The 19,113-nt window shown below is 40.8% G+C and overlaps 1 protein-coding gene across 4 annotated transcripts in view; it reads left to right on the forward strand.

Annotated features, from left to right (window-relative positions):
• The window catches only part of PDE10A (phosphodiesterase 10A), a 619,526-nt gene that overhangs the window by 205,912 nt on the left and 394,501 nt on the right, over positions 1–19,113 (forward strand). The window lies entirely within an intron of this gene.

Here is a 19,113-nt window from a genome sequence, read left to right on the forward strand (position 1 = left end):
GTGTTAGGCTATACATATTGATAATGTAAGTGTATTCAACTTTGACAATTTAGTTTGATTTCTACATTATCATTGCAATGTCATGTGACTGTTTTATTGTTCTGCACAGTTGTTGGTATTCATTATTGTTGGTATCTTTTACCTTTTTAGTTTCTAAGGAAAACTTTTTTTTTTTTTTAACCTATAGCTGTTCACCTATTACACATACAGCATTTCTTTGTGTGAGTCCACAGGCAACAAAAAATGGGATAAAAAAGGAGGCTGGGGGAACTTAATATGTACTGCATCCTGGAAAAAAAGAAAGGGGAGATGGGACTGAAACCCTAAGGGCAGGTTAACACTTGAATCGCACAGGAACGCAGTCTGCGTTCCTGCGTGATTCAGTGCGGTGCGATTTTCAGCCAATACATTTCATTTGGCTGAAATTGCATTCACTACATTTAAAATTGCACTGCATTTGCAAACTGCCTTCGGGATGTTAGGAATACAATGACACCCGTAGGAGATCGCATACCCAGTACATTTTGATTGTGGTGCGAGAAACATGTACAGAACACGGCTTTCCCCCACTGTGTTCTGGTGTAAATGAGCCTCAATATTTGTTAATGGCATGGAAAACTAGGCAGTATTTTTTCATATATAGCTGAAGTCCAGAACAAGCAGCTATAAACATTCCTTCTAGTTTGAGCTCTAGAGTATTTTTGTTCACCAAATAAGTAGTTCATTCTTGGAAGCGACTCCGGGCTGGTTGACACAAGATGCAGTCCTTTTTAATCTGCCTCAAAAATACATGCACAGTGTTTTTCATGGTTTCCAATAGCCCTAGTTCACAATAGTGCAGTCAACAAAAGTAGAACATGCTGCATTTTTCTGTATGGAATGTGGAAATATGCATCAAAAACACACGTCCTGAATTGAGATGAAGGGAAAAATGTGTAAAAGATGCAGCAGAACACCTAAAAATGTGAATGCAGAAATGCATCCCGAATGCAAAACTTGTGGTAGTGATTCAATGGACAGTAAGTGTATTTAAAGGAGAAGTTCACCTTTTGTAAAATAAATAAATGCACATCTTTTTGCAGGCAAAAAAAGTGGTTATTTTTTTTTTTTACACTGCAGCCTGTAAAGCATGGCACCCACGATCAGCAGATTGAAGGTGCAATGCCAGGATCTCACAGTCAGTGCAACTGTCTGCCCAAACCTGGTACAGGCAGACACTTACTGAGTTGCAGGAAAAATCAATGAACTACGAGAGCACTCACCAGTGCCCTCGTAGTTAATTGAGAACCACAAGCCATCGGCTGCAGAAGCCGATAGTACTTGTGGTTTGTTCATTCACAGAACTCTGTGAATGAATGAATGACACAGCCGTGGGGAACCATGATGTTTTTAAACTCTTGACAATGGGCGCAGGGGGGGTATCCCTTGCCTGCTGTCATAGGGAAGGGGATATGGGGGAGAGGAAGCAGGAGCTGGAATATAAGTGGAGCATGTAACCTGTTCCAAAGGCAAACTTGTCCTTTATACATGTTTGGGATAAACCTGTTTTTACACAAACATGCCAAAAAAAAAAAGAAAGATTTGATGGACCACCTGACCAGCTGTCACAAACAAAAAAAACCCAAAACGTGGCCATGAGTTCTATGGATGTGAAAACTACAAGTACCAACAACCTTTGTGGCTGTCGGCTTGTAGTTCTCGAGGAACTACCAGGTCTCCATTTTGCACTGTGATCATTGATTCTTCTTGTCAGTGTGAAGCTGCCTGCCCGTTGTATGATGTACAGGAAGACCACTTAGGGCTAGTTCATACTAGATGCAGTTCAGTGGCCTTTTTTTCTGCATAAAAAAATTCATGTACAGTGTTTTCCATGTATTCCAAGGGCCCAAGTTCACACCAGTGCAGTCAGTTTCCGGTGCAGAAAAAAAAGTAGAATATTGCATTTTTTTCTGCACAGAACCATAAGGAAACATCGCAAACTGCATCGGAACTGCGTGTGGTGTGAACTGTAAGCAAAAACATATCTGGGGTATGTTTTTGTTGTGTGAACTGGCCCTTACACTGACAGTCTGCAGGAGACCTGCATGGCTCCCGCAATCTGCTGATTGCTGGTGCAGTGTTTTACCTGCAAAAAAAAAAGTGCTTCTATTTATTTTTTTAAGTGAACTTAACTTTTAATATTTTTTTTTTTTGTTTGTGTTGGGTAATACATGATGTTGAATATGAATGTATTAAACTTTGACAATAGATTTTTATATTAACATTGCAATGCTATGTGACTGTTTTATTGTTCTTCACACTGTTTATGCGGGTACCCCCCCCACCCATTTTTTAACCAGTAAAACAAAGTTTTTATTTTAATATATTACCGTTTGACCTATTACTGTTGACACCTTGCACACAAAGCATTTCTTTGTGCAAGTTCACAGACAGCAAAAACAATGCAAGGTCTAAGAGATTAAAAAAAACAGCAGACTGGAGTAACTTTTATATGCATCCTAGAAAAGGGGAGGTGGGACTGAAACCTTTTTAGAGTTATTAATTCATATGTGTGGCTCTACTACTGCCCCTCTGAAAATCGATCTGGGGTGGATCGCTTTTTAGAGGGCATTTGTCCAGCAGTGAAGAGGCAATATGTCACCACCTCACCACTGCTTTAACCATTAAATTGCAGTTCCACTGTGCTGCAGCTAGGGTACAGTTCTGAGTGGTTGCATTAAGTAGTTTAGGTGGATAGTCATAGGGTAGCAAAACTTCAGCTCAACTACCTGCATTTACCACCTCCTGGCTGCCTGTGTGTATGAGCCCTTGGGGTGTAAGGAAGTTTCAGGTGGGCAGTGTTTTAACAAAGTTGAGCTTAAGAGCAAGCAGGTATGCGCATACCTCCTGTTCCTTTTGAGGTTGAGAGTAAAGCTGACCAGACATGGATCTCAATTCAGTGATAAATTCCCTGTACCAACTGAAACTTTTTGAAAAAAGTGTGGCTGTATGGGGCTCCGCCCACATCATTCATTCACAGAGTTCTGTGAATGAATCAACTACTAATACATCCTTTGTTGATGTCGGCTTCTAGTTCTCAATGTTGAGCACTTTGGTAGTTTATTGATTCTTCCTGTCAGTGTGAAATTGCCTGCCCATATGATGTATGACCAAACAGATTACACTGACAGTGTGCAGGAGCCATGCATTTCACCCATGATGCTGATTGCTGATGCAATCCTTTCCAGGCTCCAAAATTACCTGCAAAAAAATGTGCATTTATCAATATTCATTATTATTAATAATAATTAAAAAAAAAAAAAAAAAAAAAAAAAAAAAAATATATATATATATATATATATATATATATACATTTTTTTTTATTTTTTTTTTTTTTTGGTGAACTCATTCTTTAACGGAGCAGACACTGGAGCTTGAGTTGGCTGCTCAGTAGGCACATGTACTGAGTATTATTTATTATACAGTATTTATAAAGCACCAATAGTTCGCTCAGCGCTGTACATTACAAAGGGGGACAGAACGTGTGACAGAACAATACCAATACAATGTGATACACGAGGGGTTCGAGGGCCCTGCTCTTTCGAGCTTACAATCTAGGAGTACCCAAGTACTTCTGTGTTTAAGGGTAACCTGAAGGAGTAAGGTTTTTTATTTTTTTCCCTCATTAGGGCCAGTACCTTATTTACTTGCTCCGCAGATGTGATTCTGTTGAGCGTTAAGAGAGCCCAACATTCCTCTTTTCTGACAAACACTCAATTGGCGCTTGTCACACTGCAAGGTCTCTCCCCTCCCTGCTAATTCCCGGGTGCGGTGCTGCAGGGAGGCGAGAAGGACAGCGCAATGTTAAAAATATATTAAGTTTTAAGTTGCAAGGAGTGGAATGCCACGAGGGACAGGTAGATTAAGACCCCAATTTAGTCCCTTGGACAATTAGTTTTTTAAAATAATTTGCACACCCCTGACTGGAGTCCCATGATCGTCCACTGTTAGACACTGGCATGCTACTTCACTGGTTTGGGGATTTTAAATCCCTGCGGCTTAATCTCCCCTTCATACTGCTTAACCAGTACGGACCAGAGGGTTTCTAATTGGTCAGAACCGTTACAGAGACGGTGCTGACCATACAGAATCCATCTAGCCCATCCTGTCAGCACTGCAAGAAGAGGAGAGAAATCTGCAGGGATTTCAAATCTCCAGACTATTAAAACGGCATGCTGGTCTCTGATAGCAGATGATCACAGGACTCCAGTACAGTGGGACCAAGGGAAGGGTGGGTGGAAATGACTGGTCCAGTGTTGGGTCATCTTACAGATTTTCTTTCTTTAGTTTTACTCACCAAAATAGGTCAGATGTCCTCCTGAAAATGATTAAATAGACCTGCATCAAGTCCAACATTGACTAAACTGTTTAAAGTACTGAAGCAAAGGATCCACATGGTGGCCAGACAACTAGCTTTTATGTTTTTTTCATTTTCAATTCCATTTTTTTAGGTTCCTTTTTTATCTGCCCCAGATATTTTCATCCGTTTACATCCGTTTTTCATCCGTTCCGGGTTTTTTGTATGGAAAAAAATAGGGTTTTCTTAAAAAAAATCGTATGTTAATGGATATGGACATTAATGGATGATCATCCATTAGTCCATAAAAATAAATGGACACACGGAACACCCGTGTGAAAGAGGCCTAACAGTATAGCACAGCCAGGGGGGATGGAAATAGGATGCAGCAAAAAGGTGCAAGTCCAGTGATATTAATCTGGGGCACAACACAGAAGGCACTACAAATCCCAGCAGCAATCATTGAGCCAAACAGTAGGGTTAATGAAAGTCTGAGTTTCTGTGTAGCTCCTACTTTTAATGAACATACAGAGCCTGCCCTCAGCACAGGCTCTGGTCTGTCAGTCAACTTAACCCCTTCACGCCTAAGGGTAAAACAAATCTAAATGCCTAAGCACAATTCTGCATTGTTGACATGTGATAGTAAAACCGTACATATGATCACAGCTACTTTGTACGTCCAGGTGGATTATACCTTGATTTTTTTCAGGACAAATTGGGCTTTCATTTGGTGGTAAATGGCAATGGATAGCTCCTGATTTTTTTTTATCATCAAAGGAAAACTGGCCAAAAATAGTAAAAACAAATCATTTTTTTAATTTAGCTGTGTGTTTCTTGTTATGACCATAACCTACCACCAAAAAACAACCCAAAATAAATTCTCCAGCTCTTGATGATCGCAGCGATACCATATATGTGTATTATTTGTTGTTTGTACCCGTAGTGCAGCCCAGAAACAATAGTGCGCATTTTGTTTTTGTCTTTTTTTTTGCCTAAAACACAGACACCAATTTTTTGTTAAAATCCTGACCTTTGACCTTGACCCAAACACTAACCCTGGCACTGAACTAGATCATACCTTCATCTAGGTATTTTTCTTTATTTTTTCTTTTTCAATATTTATTTATCTTTTTTTTTTTTTGTTAACAGTTTTTTTTCACTCTATGCCAGGAGTTAGAAAGATACAATGTATCTCTCTTCTCCATTCATAGAGAGAGAAAAAAGCAAGGGGGCTGGGCTGCACAGTGACTGATCACTGTGATAGCCAATCAAAGGCTACCACAGCGATCATGTGAGCCTGAATCGGGAGTCCCGGATTCTGATCGTTAGAACGGGACTCGGGGCTCTCGGTGACACCGCGGTCTTTGTGCTGGGAGCGCGCCGAGCGGCACGCTCCCAGCACAAAGACAGGTACACAAATATGCGGCCCCACGGAAAAAACCCAGTTTCGTGAGGCCGCATATTTGTGTGACGTTGGCGTTAAGGAACACCTGCTTACTCTTCTCACAGACCGGAAAAGGGCCCTGAGAGGTGCAGGCAAAAGAAGGGGCGTGCAAAGTCTGTTGCTAAGTAGCTAGCCTCAGCCGCTCATCAGTACACGATCCCTTGGGGTCTCTTAGATTGTAAGCTCCAAGGAGCAGGGCCCTCCTTTCCCTCTTGTATTGAACTGTATTGTTGCTGTATTGTCTCCCGTTATATTGTAAAGCGCTGAGCAACCTGTTGGTGCTATATAAATCCTGTATAATAATAATAATCGTGGCTGTTGTCCAGGGAAGACTACAGTAGTGGACACAAGGGATTGTGCACTCGGGCATCTTGGTGCTAAAGTGTTGGGAACCCTGCCGTATGAAAAAAAAAAAAAAATCGCAGCAAGGCTCCTGTGATCTGCTGGCTGTAGACTCCAGCAACCAGCCATTCCAGACAAAGCGGTATGGATAGATCAAAAGTTGCCAGTGAGGGAGAACATTGCAGGGGGCTGCTCAGCATGCAGTCTGAAAGATATAGGATTGATCCTTTTAATCTGCTGGCCGCAAACATACTACTGGAGGTATTCTATGGGCCAGGCTTTGATCTGCTGACTCTGTTCCGGAGATAGAACTATAGGTGCTGCTTTATCTGGGGGTGAAAATTTCTGAGCAGGGATAAGGGGAGTCATGATGCAAGCAGCCCCTTTTTTTCTTTTGAACACGTAGCAGCCAGTGGTTGTCACAGGTCACATGGCTGGTATATGGGTCGAGCTCCTATAGTGCCCTCCTGACAGGATAATCCACCAGCAATTTGGTGCTAGCCACCTCACGTATATCGGATAATGAGGTTCTTCGTCTGTAGGATTAGGCTGCATCATTGTAATAATCCATTAGCCTCTGAAACTAGCCAAGTATGGGGATTAGGGTTGAATACAATGGTAAACGTGCAGCCATACAGGTATGGCTGTAGCTTCTTTAGAGCGAATACCATGGTTAAGCAGTCTTATCAGCTTCCTGTTAAGCAAAGGATGGGGGCATTCCTCCACATCTTCATTTACCCAGCTTAGATTGGCTGACAGTCCCCGAGTTTTGGTCCGCACAAAGAAATTTTGTAGTTTAGTGCTTGGCATCTTTTGAGCTGTTCAAAGGCTGTTGGCAGGCCAGGTCCAAATCGTTCTCCTGGGCATGATCTTCTTAATCAGCTCTATCAGTGGCTTTGTTATTGTACTAAAATGAGGAACACGTTTTGATAGTGTTAGCTATGCCCAGAAAAGCCAAGGCTTGTTTCTAATGCAGGCCATACGTGGGTCGAATTCTGAACACATTTTCTTTAGAAAATCTGAACTTTCATGTGTTTAGTAATCTGACCTGGCCTGTCAACAGCCTTTGAACAGCCCAATTGTGCCACCATTGATTTCTAAATTCGACCAACCAAGCCTTCAATTTCACCTCCTGTTACAGAAAATAATTTTTGTGGCCAAGAATTTTCTTTTCTTTCGAAGATCACAGGTCATGCTCACTACTTTTTTAATTATATTTCTCGCACAACTCTCCCATCATTGATTAGAAATTTGTTTGCTTTTCAAAAAATTTCCAACATGCCCGGTCACTCAAATTCAATGGCTGCACAAAAATCGTCCATTTCTGCGGCCTACAAATGGTGCGAAATTCGAACAAAAATTCTTAGAAAAGATTTTCAAAAGAAATTTCTTTTGGAATTTGACCTGTGTATGTCCAGCTTTAGTCTGAGCAGAGGGAAAATCTTCTTGCCTCTACTTCAGTTGACTCAGGACACAACCTACGTTCTCCCTCTGGGTTCATCTCGCACTTGGTGCACCTGGATGTCATGCCTATCTGGCATATACCCCTTCAGATACTAAGCAATTTAGTATAAAATACTGCTTATGTGCAGGAGGTGATCCTCTTGTTTTCCTAAGGATGACAATTCCATTGAGATGAGCACAGGCTAAGTCATGGCAGTTGCATAGCAGCTGATCAGCAGTTCATTGGAAGGTGGCAGGAACGTTTTTCACTCTGAAGAGCAAGATGAGGAATTCATATAGTCCAAAGGGTCGTTTAGACCCTCCGCCACATGGGCTGGATCTGTTTTTCTCAGTGGGGGATCTGTGAGCAGAGCGGGTGGATGACAGGTCCCTGTCCTCTCTGCTTATGCAGAGCAGACCCAACTCTATTGGCAGTCGGGTTTAAACAGACAACTGCTCAGTTTACATCTAACTACCCTCTGACCTGATCTGGCCAGATGGAGGGGGAACGGATCCCCCTTCTGTTTTTGCCAGATTGGATTAGAGGTAGGCAGGTGTAGATGGACAAAAGTATGTTTACATCTGCTGCTCCATAGAGGAGAATGAAGGGTCTGCCTGAAAAACAGCCAGGCAGACCCAATTGGACTGCTCGAGAGAAAGGGACCTAAGCCTGAATGTTCTGTACCCTCAGCTGTTAAGGGAACTTTCCAATAGCCTTTGCTCAAGTCCAGAATAGTTGCATAGCAATTCCTAGACAGAAAATTCTGCAGGTTATTGATGCAGAGCTTGGGAGAGGCATTGCTGACCAAGTGATCTCTGAGATGCTGATTAGTATACACAAAATCAAATGCTGCCATCCTTTTTGGGGACCAGTACAAACAGGTGAGTCCAATGGACTTCTGGAGAGCTGGATGATTCCCAGTTTTACCATTTCCTTTAGCTCCCATCTCATGATATTTTGGACCAGCTTGGTTACTGAATAAGGTGCCTATTGGATTGGTTGGGTTCCAGGGTTTTGCAGGACTTGGCTCATGCTGGTTTGCTTGTGGGTTGCTTCTAGAAAGTGCAGTAGGGCATCATCCTCTTTGAAGAGGGCAGATGGCAAAAATAAGCAGGTTCTTGCTGTGGTATTCCTTAATCATATTTGCATGTACTTCTTTTTTTTTTTTTTACCTCCTTTGGTCTTCAAACATGAGAATGTAGTTGGTGTCATTCAGTTTCTTAAGGATCAGAAAGGGCATTTCCCTGGTAGATTTTAACTTGTTTTAGGTGTGTAGGACAGTTTTAAGCATCTGTTTTTGTGAACTCTAGGATGTGAGCCTTGGGGTCATTCCAAGTATTTTGGGGCCTTTGAAGTGGTCAGTAGTGAAGTCTGGTAGTCTGTGCATCCCTTTGGGTAGTTTAAGACCTAAGCTTTCATGGGAAACCCAGTGTCTTGCAGCAGACCCTCCCAGAAAGGTCAGGGGTTCTCTGACCTTTCTCCCATACAGCAGGGGATAAATCAATGGATTCCTGGGGTACTCAAAGAAGGCAAATAGTATATGGGGTATGTGTTGTTCCCAGTCCAGCTCTGTATCCACAAAGGCACAAAGCATAGTCTACATTGTACTGTTGAAACATTCACATAGTCTGTTTTCCTGGGGGGGTGGTAGGGAGTAGTCCAATTGGCTTAAACCCCAAAGGTGTACGGTGCAGCAGAGAGACTGCAGTAGAATTGATAAGATTTTGACTAGGAAGCCTGCTCACATGAAGATGGTCACCGTGATTTCGACTTCTCTGGGTGCTGTGATACTGGACGGGGCTATAGCTTCTGGGTATTGGGTGGCATAGTCTAGGATGTAACTGTCTTGCTGGATCAGACTAGGGGTCCAGGGATGTCGACTACTCACTAGAACAGCTCCTCATATTCCCCCCCATAACTAAAATCTCCTGCTGCGTTATGGGTTAATGAAACTGATGGAGCTGTCATTTGTTTGCACCCATCAAGAGTGCCTGACCTATTCCTGCTCAGCTCCACCATTCATAGAAGCAGGTACTACAGCTTCTAGGAGTGAAACAGTATCTAATGGAAGACGGGTGGATGATTGAAATGTCAGTTCCCTTGATTCATAGATCGTGTTTCATTCATTGAAGCTGTAGTACAGCTTCTGTGAATGACGGGGCTGGGCAGAAAAGGGCAGGCATAGTCGGGCACTTTTTTTCTGAGTGCAAATGATGGTTTCCTCAGCTATGTTATCCCCCGCTGTTCTGGAAAATTGGTGGTGGTGGGGGGTATGGGTTGATGGAGGAGAATTTCAAAGAAACCAGGAGCCGGCCGCATAAGTTATACAGCACTTTAATGGTGAGCCATGTCCTGCTCTTCCTGCTGTTTTTGTATGTTTTTTTTTGACTACACTTTTTTGACTCTCACTAGGCCTTAATTAAATGAATTAGGAAGTCATTTCTTTCATCAGCCTAATCACAGAAGCGTTTTGCAATATGACAGTCTCTTTAAAGCCCACGTTAAGAGCTTGACATAATGAGCAAGGTAAAAAAATTGATTTTAAAACGAGTTAATCCTGTTTCCCTGAAGAGGAGCAGAGTCCCTTTTAAACGTGCATTTTTTTAAAGCAGAGTAATCCTAGTTATAACAAAACAAGCACCTGGTGTCCTGTAAGGACTATGTAGAACTTTGTACTTGTATCCAAATACAACATTTTAGTTATAACTAGACACTGGACATGTTGATTGTATAATGAAAACCGCAACTGGTCAGACCCTTCTTATCTTTGCAGTTTGATAATCAGGGTTATTGTACTGTACATGGGTTTTTAGAAATTGCATTTGAAAAGCTATTTTAAGGCTTCTCACACACACAGTTGTTAATATTAATAGAATCTGACAGGGTAGTATGCACTAGCGTTTCTTTGCTTTCAAGTTGTGTTTTAGCTTTTGTGAATGCAGCTTGTCCTACAGAGGCACATCCCACACCCGTTTTTAATTCAGTTACCAGGAATGGGAAAGCACTGTGTATGCTTTTTTTTTTTTTTTTTTTCAATGAATTTGCAGTGCTTTCACCAGTCCATTTCAAGGTAAACTGATCATGCTAGTGTAAAAAACAAAAAAAGATAAAGCTACAAGCTTATCAGCTTAAGTGGAAATTAAACCTAGCATAAATGTATACCTTGCTTTGCCGAAAAGCGTCTTTGAATTTTACCCAAAGGATGCAGGTGCCTTGTCTGCTTGCAGTGTCCATTTCCACAATACCCTACTGTTTTTGTTGTATTTCTACTTTCCACAATCCCCACTTGTGTTCTGCGTGTGTGGTTTTATTTGTTTTTTTCTAAATATGGTGTCATTAGTGTTTGATCATTAAAGGAATTTAAATTATGCATTACAAAAGTTAGCAGTATTCAGAAACCACAGAGGCTGACGTATTTATTGTTTTATAATTGAAACGGAAAATGTCTTTGTAGTGAAATGCAAAACCTGTCCTAAAAGTTAATAGAAGTATGTTAGGAGTCTGGTCTATCTGACTTTAACTATATTCATGTTAAAAGAGTGTTGATGGCGGTTATGATTTTGTGTTCAATTAGTGACTTTACGGTGTAACTGAAATCTCTGCTTCAATCCTTAGGAATTTTGTTTCACTACTTCATATACGTACGCTGCATGCTTACATATTTTCCAGTACCACTCTCCCTATATGGTTACTACATTTGAAGGCTTATTCAGTAAGACAAATAAGGTGCTGTAATTAAGAGCATCAGTCCAATAAAACTTAGGCTATGATTAACCTAATGGCAAGAAGTTTTCTTTGTGGGGTTCTTTCTTTTTTCCCCTCTTTCTCTGTGTTTTTTTTTTTCCTCTCTCTCTCCCCCTTGAAAAGCTTGCAAAAAATGTTACTGTGTCTGACGCTTACGGCACTGTAGGGTGTATGTTCCTCCACCTGCTATATGTGGTTTCATCTGCTGGCCCTTAAAGTGTAACTCCACTTTCGTGGGGAAAAATGGCAAATAAAAAATATACAGCATATACAATTGAGACACCCTGTAAATGAATGCTATTTAAAAATTACCTTTCCTTTTCAATCTGCAGCACTGTAATTTTCTGTAAAATGCAAAATGGCAACCAGGAGGCATTCTGTATGCAGATAGTGTACAGTCCGCCCCCCAGAAATATAATTTCCTGCTTCTGTGATTGGCTTACTGATCTTTACAGAAGTCTGTACTAAGATACATGTGAGATTTTGGGCATCCACTGAAACAAAAATGTCATTTTTGGTGAGATGCTCCCAAAGGGAAATTGCGTCTAAAGGGATGCAGACCGTGCCAACTTCCTCATTAGAACCCTGCAGATGAAGCAGATGATTACAAAATCACTTCCATTGCGATTTATTTTGCACGTAGACACAACTATTTTTTCAGAATAACAAAAGGTAGGAATCTGCAGCAAAGCTTGTTTAACTACTTTGCCCCCTTCATGACCAGCGCATTTTTTTTTCTATTTGGCACTGCGCTACTTTAATTGACAATAGTGTAGTCATGCAACACTTTAACCGCATGAAATTTATATCTTCTTTTTTGTAGAGCTTTCTTTCTTTCTTTCTTTCTTTCTGAGCTTTCTGAGCTTTCTTTCTTTCTGAGCTTTCTTTCTTTCTGAGCTTTCTTTCTTTCTGAGCTTTCTTTTGGTGGCATTTGATCACCACTGTGTTTTTTTTTTTTTAATTCTAAACGAAAAGAAAAATATTTTCTGTTTTTTATATTTGATAAAAAAAATGTAAAATCTAATTTCTGTATATTGTTTTATGTATACTAAAATTTTATTTTATTTTTTTTATACTAGTAATGGCAGTGATCAACGTTAACTGTGTGCCTAATAATGTGTAATATGTGCTGCTTTTTCTAAGAGATGTGACTATTTTTAAACCGTTTGTGTTTGTCAACAAAGGACTCTGTATTGTCATTCATTAAGCCGATCAGCAGGTCCCGCACAAAAATGATTGGCTGGGACCTGCTGACCAATTATTGCTGTAGTGAATGACCGCACAGGTCGGGCAGCGGGCAGCACAGAAGTCAGTGAGGGTTTGTTTTAAATGCCTTCTTTTTTCCTGTTACAGTATGTAAATACTTAAATGTCCATAGTCTGACCATGGACTCACTTTAAAGGACATGTATGGGCATGACCTAAATCTATCCCTGTGAAACCCTTCCCCCTCTTTGAGAACACGTCCCAGCATTATTTTTCCTTTCTTTTAACTTTTCCTAACTGAAGAAACAGCATTAGTTGCTTTGTGTGACATTATCAGGCTTATAATAATTCTTTGTGTCTACATACAGTATTGGTGTAGAGTCAGTCTTATGGTTAAAGGATTACTTCAACTTTACCAAAAAAAAAAAAGCCTATGTGGATAAGAACAAACCGTGCTGCTTTGACTGAAGTTGAATAATGCCCTTTATATAGGAGTAGGCAATGTACATACCTCCTGAAGCCTGACCAGTATGTTGCTGGGACTTTTGGTAAGAGAGACCTAGTCATTACTGCACACATCCATCACAGGAGTGAGCTCTCAAATGCTGAGATTACTACTGCTTCAGGGTAGAGAAGGAGCATGTGAGAGGGTTTAAATCGGAGAAAAAGCCTACTCCTGCGATGGAGAAGGTGAACAGTATTGAAAAGCCCCTCTTACCAAAAGTCCCAACAACATACTGGGAATATTCCAGTCAGGCTTCAGGAGGTATGAAAATGGCCCACACCTATAGCAAGGGCATTATTCAAATTTAGTCAGAGCTGCATAGATTGTTTGTTTTTCTTCTTACCCAGTTTTTTGTAAAGGTGAACAAACCCTTTAGAACTACTTGGTATCCTGTACAGCAAAACATATACCACCTGTACTTACCTGACGTGAAACTACACTGCCATAATAATAAAACATGGTCTGTCTCTTTCCCTTTACATCTCCTTGTTTTGTTGGAAATTTCTGTAATATTACATGTTTGCGTAACTGTCTTTTTCCGAATATATCTTAGAAAAGTTACTATTGCATTTTCTGGATCACATTTTTAGAAATACAGTATATTATGGTTTATATACATACATGCTAGCATTTCATTTAGGGTAGAATTTAAAGAGGTACTAAACCCACAACCGTAAAGTCGGTCTGTATATGCAGTAAAGCATGCTTGTTATACTCACTGTGGAACCTAAAGGGTTAATCCTCCTCGTGTAAAATGGATGTTTGATCCTGTCTTCTCTGATCCTCTCCTTCTACTGTCCCCAATCCATATGCTGATAGAACAGAGCCTTGGGGGCAAGTTGTACATGCTCAGTTTGGTGTGTATTGCTAGAGAGTTTTTTTTTTTTCTCCTTGGGCGAGTGCATGTGATCACCACAGGGCCAATCAGTGCTTTCCAGACAGAGGGTCAGGGGTTATACAGCCTCATAGGGCAATCAGGGCAGAATGAAAACTTCTCCTACAAGCTTTAACCAGTGCTCTGCTGGGCACTGATAGAAATCACAAGACTGCTCTTACTGCTGATGAGAAAAGGTATTTTGCAGTTTATATGTACTAAAATAATTAAATTTCCGTGTACTGTGGGAGACCAGATATAGTGAATGCAGGGTTATGGGTTTAGTAACACTTTAAATTTAGGATAGGATGACATTTGTGTGAGTGGTTCCCACTGCGGGTCCACACCTATTCCCACAGCCGCAATCACGCACACGGAACGAGCTGGATGTGTGCGGCTGCCGTTAGTCCTAATGGAATGCTGCACGCACTGAAAATCTCTTGGGCTGTGATTTTAGAAATGGTGCAGGGACCTTCCCCCTGCATTTCAGCAGGCACAACATCCCATTTTAATGGCTCGCAGAGCCTCATATGTGTCTACTTCCCTGATTTATTATAAAATCTATCGGTTGACATTTTGCAGTGTGCATGAGTTAAGGACCTTGTGTGTTATATGTTTTACAGAAATTCAAAAATCTGACTGTCAAGCAGTCAGAGTTAATTTCATATAATCCGCAAAATGTAAATGTAGTGCAAATGAGTAGGATGGCCTTTCACTAGTTTTTGGTAAATATTAATTATATTGTACACTCACACTTAAGATTATAACATCTGTCTGACTTAAGTGATCTGTTTGTGAATGGTGAGGGTTTGAACATATATACAGAAGGCAGCTGTATTGCAGCCTGCACCACACCACCCAGGTAAACAAATATCACTGAACCCCTGTTCACACCAATGCCATTTGTCATGCGATTTGGCAGTTCAAAATATCGTGACAAGTTGCATTCGGTTTGTGCTCATGGAACCATTCAGATCGGCGTGACTCTCACTGGCACAGATTTTTTAAAAGGTTCCTGCACTATTTTTGGTGATTTCATGTGCGACTTGCATTGACATCCATGCATGAAATCGCACTGACTGAGGCTTTGAAATTGCTGTACTTCAGCTGAAGTATCTTGATTTTATATTCCAATAGTTTTTATTGAGCAATTTTTCAAATAACAGGTAATACAAATGAACAATGTCCTGTCAAAATATTTAGATTATAAAACAACACAAATAACAAAGTTTATCGGATATAAAATATTCAACAGGAGACTAAGAACTCTGGAGAGTAGCTATTGAATAATCTAGACCAGTGTCCACAACCTTTATCTGACAATATATGGGGGACTGACACAGTGGTATAGAAAGGGAAGAGGCAGAGAACTGGGAGTTAGGAAGTGTAGTGGGAGGGAAAGAACCACTGTTCATAGACCTGAAATTACACAAAGAGTAATTGTTGTTTGAGGCAGGACAAATGTTGTAGAACATAGAGGGATTGGGCGTAACCCACTCTTAACAGACAAAAGAGAATGATGAAGAAATGAAGAATAGAGAAAAGAGAATAGAAAAAGAAAAGGAGAAGGTTGGGGGACATTAAGGCACAGAAATATATTGAATCAGTAGCATGATTTTAAAGACACATTTGGTGTGAACTAGGGCTAACTGTCAATTAATGATGTTGAAAAAAGGTCGTTTAACCACTTGCGGACCATGCTATTGCCAAAAGACAGCTACATTGCGGTTGGCTAGTTCTGGCAGGGCGTCTATAGATGCCCTCCAGAACCGCGTCCTCTGGGGCGCACAATCTGGCAAGCTCTGTGATTGCTGTGTGGTCACAGGTCGCGGTACGGGCCAATCGCAGTGGCCCTTTACCATGTGATCAGCTGTGGCATCTTTGTTTTCCATGTTTTTTGTAAAAAAAATAAGTCTCATTAGAATATGCAGAGATGTTAGAGGTGTCTCTGGGATAAATGGAGCCTGATTTCCTGTGGCCAAATGGGAATGCTTTTGCTGATTGGTGACAGATTACATACAGTGACATTAGTTACAAAATTTGGTACATCTCATGTTCTAATCAATAACATCACTTATAGTGATTGTAAATGGTTAATTAAAAAAAATAGCAGACATCTCATACTTACCTGCATGGTATGGCACAGAGCAGCCCTGATCCTTCTCTTCTCGGGTCTCCTGCTGGTGCTCTTGGCCTCTCCCCTTGCCGATGGCTCCTGCTGCTGTCTCTGAGCCAGTGAGAAAGGAGAGAGCCTTGGCTCTTGTGTACATTGCTGGATCAAGACCAGGCTCAGGTAACTATAAGGCTGGGGGAGGGGGTGGAAACCTACATGCGGAACGTTTTTTACCTTAAAGCAGAACTTCACCCAGAAGGGAAGTTCCACTTGTTTGCACCCCCCCCCCCACTGTCTGCCACATTTGGAACTCTGTGGTAAGGGAGGGGAGGTGGAAGAGGGTACCTTCTGGATAGGTCACCGCAGCGATGTGTGTGGAATTTGGGCCCCCTCCTCCTCCCATTCTTCTCCTAATACTAGACTACAGACTTATAAATACCCCCTACCCTCCTCTTCCATCATAGTAGTATGCAATGAAGCACAACCGCCTATGTAGAACGGAAGGTGTTAACATGTCTTATGCATCACAAATTCCAAACATAAGGGAATTTTTCTTTTTTTTTACATTAGCGGCCAGAACCATGCAAAAGCATTGTTGGCCATTATTAACACAATGCAAGGAAACAGCTTCTGTGAAGTAGAGCTTAGGGACCAACGAAAAACTAAAACCCAACGGGTTATAGTGAGGTGAGCCAAAAGGAAGCAAAAAGCCCTATACTGAGCTGGAGTGAAGCACAGCAGAGCCTTCTCAAAGGCGAATTACACTTCATCTGAGCACCAAAAACACTGTGTAATTAATCTTTAATATTCAAAGCAAGCTCACCCATCCATCCATCCACATCTCCAAGCTTTATTTTGTGAGAAATCACTTTAAAAACACCACCTAGCATTTCTGGCTGTGGTCATCCTGAATAATGGCAGATGATTCATGTAGTATTTACGGTACTTGATGGAATCCATCTTCCCTTATCTCAGGCATGCATGAGGGTATGCTTATCTGAGAAAAATAACTCCTGCAGACTCCTTGGATGTATGACATCATTTGCTTAGGCATGGAAAGCAGGATATAACTGATGAAATGTGAAAAAAGGTTTAAAACAAGTATGATATACTTGCCTATCTATTTATTAATGCTAGCAGCATAAGGATTACAAATAGTCAATATTGATTGAGAGAGTGAAATTGTGCTTTAACCACTTGCCTTCCAGAGGATTTACCCCCCTTAATGGCCAGGCCTCTTTTTGCTACTCGGCGCTGCACTAATTCAACTAATAATTGCGCGGTCATGCAATGCTGTGCCCAAACAAAATTTACGTCCTTTTTTTCTCGCAAATAGAGCTATCTTTCAGTGGTATTTGATCTCCTGTGCGCTTTTTATTTTTCGTACTATAAACAAAAAAAGAACAAAAAGTTTGAAGAAAAACAATATTTTTTTACTTTCGGCTATAAAAAATATATAGTAAACTCAAACTCAAAGTTAGTTATAAATTTAGGCCAAAATGTATTCTGCTACTTGTTTTTGGTAAAAAAATCCTAATAAGTGTATATTGATTGCTTTGTGTGAACGATATAGCGTCCACAAACTATGGTATAGATACTGCAATTTACGCCATTTTTTTGCTATACAGCACTGCACTAGTTTAACTGACAATTGTGTGGTCATGCAATACGGTACATAAATGAAATTGATGTCCTTTTTTTCACATAAATAGAGCTTTCTTTTGGTGGTATTTTATCACCTGTGCCTTTCTTATTTTTTGGTGCTGTAAACAAAAGTTTTAAAAAAATATATATATTTTTTAAAAAGATATTTTCTCATTTCTGGGATAAAAAATATCCAAAAAAACTAAAATTTCATCATAAATTTAGGCCAAAATGTATTCTGCTACATGTTTGTGGTTAAAAAACCCAAATAAGGGTATATTGATTGCTTTGTGTGAAAGTTATAGCATCTACAAACTATGGTATAGATCAGGGGTGGGCAAACTTTTTGACTTGAGGGCCGCAATGGGTTCATATATTGGACCCGGGGGCCGGACCAAGAGTAGATGAATGATGTGTATGTGTCATCCATAGTAAGTATAGTAATATTCCCCCATAGTAAGCATAGTAATTCATCCCCCATAGTAATTCATCCCCCATATAGTAATTCATCCCCCATATAGTAATTCATCCCCCATAGTAATTCATCCCCCATATAGTAATTCATCCCCCATATAGTAATTCATCCCCCATATTAAGTCCCCAAGTCCCCCCTGTGTCAATTCACTTAACTTTGCTCCGCGTGTTCGTCTCGCCGTGTTCCCGCGCCGTTCCGGTGTAGCATGAAAATCTGTCTCCTATGAGGATGTCCCCCTCGACGTATCTACGCATGTGCTAGTTTCAGGCATTAGCAGCTGATCGGCGATCTCCGTCACATGCGCAGATACGTTGAGGGGGACAGATCCTCATAGGAGACAGATTTTCATGCTACACCGGTCTTCAGGGCGGACTGTGAGAGGAGCCTAGCTCCGCGGGCCGGATTAAAAGGTCCGCCGGGCCGTAGTTTGCCCATTGCTGGTATAGATACTTTCTCACTGCCCATCACATTTCTTGAGGTGCTAAAATACCAGGATAGTACAAACACCCCCAAATTACCCCTTTTTGGAAAGTAGACACCCTAAGCTATCTGCTAAGAGGCATATTGAGTCCATGGGAGTTTTATTTTTTTTCCACAAGTCTTTGAAAGATTAAAAAAAACATTTTTCTTTTACACAAAGTTGTCATTTGAATAATATATTTCTCGCACAAGCCATGGGTATAAGTGAAATTATACCCCAAAATACATTCTGCTACTTCTACCGAGTATGGGAATACCACATGTGAGACTTTTTGGGGGCCTAGTTACGTACAGGAGCCTGAAATCCAATGACCACTTTGAAAGCCTGAAAGTGCATAACTTCCTCATTTCACTTCCTCACTACCTATCACAGTTTGGAAGGCCCTGAAATGCCAGGATAGCACCCCCCCCCCCCCCCAAATAACCCCTTTTTGGAAAGTAGACATGAGTGTAATGAGGAAATAAAGCCCATTAAAAGACTGAAGGTGCTTATTGGATTTTGGGATT

The sequence above is a fragment of the Staurois parvus genome, unplaced genomic scaffold (genome assembly GCF_062004578.1).
Source record: "Staurois parvus isolate SC_StPar_1 unplaced genomic scaffold, SC_StPar_1.0 ptg000059l, whole genome shotgun sequence".
NCBI classification, from domain to species: Eukaryota; Metazoa; Chordata; class Amphibia; order Anura; family Ranidae; genus Staurois; species Staurois parvus.